Source organism: Podarcis tiliguerta, assembly GCF_965153285.1.
Source record: "Podarcis tiliguerta genome assembly, chromosome: 8".
NCBI classification, from domain to species: domain Eukaryota; kingdom Metazoa; phylum Chordata; class Lepidosauria; order Squamata; family Lacertidae; genus Podarcis; species Podarcis tiliguerta.
Genome location: NC_139541.1, coordinates 53,135,402 through 53,138,573, shown reverse-complemented (window position 1 = coordinate 53,138,573; position 3,172 = coordinate 53,135,402). Strand labels below are relative to the sequence as shown.

At 46.2% G+C, this 3,172-nt stretch overlaps 1 long non-coding RNA gene across 1 annotated transcript in view; it reads right to left on the bottom strand.

The window, feature by feature from the left end:
• The window catches only part of LOC310683263, a 418,618-nt gene that overhangs the window by 386,226 nt on the left and 29,220 nt on the right, over positions 1–3,172 (bottom strand). The gene's annotated exons all lie outside the window — the stretch shown is intronic.

Genomic DNA, 3,172 nt, shown 5'->3' with positions numbered 1-3,172 from the left:
TCTGTGTCCTCTTTTTTGCCAATGCACCAGTGACCACCCTATGAGCAGGAGGCAAGAGCCTTCCCTCAAAATGTTGCATAATTGGTCCTCTCTCCCCCTCCCACCCCTCAAAAAGCTTCAATGTTGTCAGGACAACCAACCTGCATCAAGTAGGTCCATCTCCTGACTATCCCACTGGGCACTCGTCATGGAGAGGGGCTCTAGGCAAAAGGCCCTCTGGTGGGAGTCCCCTGTTCCATCAGTGGCCCTTGGTTTGCTTAAACCTAATTGGGTGGGAGGACCTTGCTTCAGCGCAAGGGATGCATTCCCTTCTGGGCTACCTTCCACAGGGCAGCTATGGGTGGGGCAAGAAGCAATGAATGTAAAATTTTGCCTTTTGTACGGTGAGCTATTTTCTTCACCCACACACTCCTCAATTCCCCTTAAAAGGAGCAAGAGGCATGACCAGAGTTCAAGGACACTTTCCGCCCAAGCAAAAACACTTGGGATGCAAAGCAAGGCAAGTAAGGAGTATTCTCAGGTCCAGACAGAGAGGCCTGGAGGGACGTATCCAGTGCCTAGGCTTAAGGTTCCTCACCACCAGCTTACCTGGTGCCAACAGTGGGTGGTAGTGGTAGCAGCAGTGGTAATGAGCAATCCCATGGGGCTGGGTCTTGTTGCCACTTTACTTCCACACAATAACCCTCCACACTGTATCATCCTAGAGCATTGTGGGAAATTCAAATGGTAGTTACATCCAGCTAATCCAAAATGCGGCAGCCAGACTGGTGACTGGGAGTGGCTGCCAAGGCCATATTACACCAGTCCTGAAAGACCTACATTGGCTCCCAGTACGTTTCCGAGCACAATTCAAAGTGGTTGGTGCTGACCTTTAAAGTCCTAAATGGCCTCAGCCCAGTATACCTGAAAGAGCATCTCCACCCCCATCGTTCTGCCCAGACACTGAGGTCCAGCGCCAAGGGTCTTCTGGTGATTCCCTCCCTGCGAAAAGTGAGGTTACAGGGAACCAGGCAGAGGGCCTTCTTGGTAGTGGCGCCTGCCCTGTGGAACGCCCTCCCATCAGCTGTCAAGGAAATAAACAACTATCTGACTTTTCTAAATGTCTTCTAAATCTGAAGGCAGGCCTGTTTAGGGAAGTTTTTAATGTTTGAAGTTTTATTCTGTTTTTAGTCCTCTGTTGGGAGTCGCCCAGAGTGGCTGGGGAAACCCAGTCAGATGGGAGGGGTATAAATAATAAAATTATTAAATTATTACCGGTATTATTATTAGCTATCTGGTGCTGCAGTTTAGACTCTGGGATGCATTTGGGGACCTTCTTGCTCATTCTGCTGAGTGGGGTGGGGCCATGGACTGTTGTCTCAAAGCTCTGCCCTGATGGGGCAAAGTCTCCAGGAATATATTTTTTTTAATGGTGTGTGTGTATTAAATAGAGTAGGCATCTCAAGGGCACAGAGTTCTGCGATGGGGCTCAAGATGATAAAATCCTGGACACCAGTTTGGAAGGTGACTTGGAAGTCATTGTGATGAAGAAGAGCAAAAGATTACTCGCACCCCACAGCCCACCAGTCCATCTCATATCTGATGAGAGCTCCACAGAGCCCCTGTGACTCTTCTGGGTATGAGAAGGGCAGGCCTTCCTGCAAGCAGAGATTCCCCTTGGCCTAGAGCCAACACCTACAATCCCACAAGGAGATCAGTGTGGCATTTTGGCAATGAACTCATGTACAGCCCCAGGGCGACATGTGGGGCCTGCCAGAGAAAACACAAGGACCAAACGGCACTGGGGGAAACAATTGCCATGGTTCAAGGAAATAAAACAGCTGTCTCTTTTTTTCTAATCACATCCTGGCTTAGACCCAACCAAGCAGTAGCTTTTCTCCCTATTTTCCAGTGGCAGATCACTGGGGGGAAATGATCGTTGTCCCAATGTACTCTTGCATCATTTCACATGTGTTGACAGTGGCAACTCTCTCTGCCTTATTCTGCCCACCTGTGCCTGTCTGTCCTCCCTATTGACTTGCAAAATCCCAACCAGTTAATCACATCCATACCATACAGCTGAACCACATGGTTCTCCCATCAAAAAAAATCCTGAGACCTATAGGTTCTTAAAGGTGCTAGGATTTGTAGCTCTGTGAGCTATAGCTCCCACAATTTTTTTTCCCCGTGTGGGGGGGAGCCATGCAGTTTAAATGTGTGGTGTGGATGTGACCTGAGATTTACAACAAAATGTTGTTGTGTGGAGCCAGCCTGCCATGCCCTTTTCCAGGACACTTCATTCCCTCTCCCTTTATTATTATCATCAGTTGTTGTTGTTATATTTGTTTGCTTTTTACAAAACATCTGAAAACATCTGAAAACAACTTACAAAATATTAAAAACCATCACTGCCTCCTGTGGGAGCAAATTCCATAGATTTGCACCATGGAAAGAAGACTTTCTTTTCTCTGTCCCGAATCCTCTAACATTCAGCTTCCTTGGATGTCCACCAGTTCTAATGTTATGAGAGAAGGAGATTTTATTCTCTACCCACATTCTCCATGCCATGCATAACTTCATAAACTTCTATCATGCCACCTCTTAAATTTTTGTAAACTGAAAAGCTCCAAATTTTGTAAGCTTTTCACATAGTGGAATTGCTTCTTCCCCTTGAATATGCTGGCTACCCTGTGAGTTTCATTAGGGCAATCAAACATTTCAAATGTTTTTTGCTCAGAAAACAAATGTTTTAATGCTTGGTCACAATCATCAGTTTGTCGGCCAAGATTCAGACTTTTATTTTCCAGTTACTATGATTTCCTTTAGGGTGTATTCACAAACACTGTACATCTTCACCCTTTGTCAGCATAGTGTATGTGTGTGTGTGTGTGCCCATGTACTATTTATGTGTGTTCCTATATCTTTGTAAATAGTTTCAGGATTGCATCAGCCGTTTTAACCTGTGGTGGAGGGTAGGGGAGCATATCCATTATTGAACAGTGTGAAACAAACAGCTGCTCACAAAGTTCTGTGCAGGTTTCCAGAACACTTGCTTTGGGGATTGCTGGCAATGGGCTGCGCTCAGCATGTAGATAAGCAGGTGTCAGCTTTCCCCCCAAGTGCACCTATTTAACAGGTATGACACACCTGAATGTCCACTGGGTGTTCTCAGACAAAGTGGAACAGCCACAGT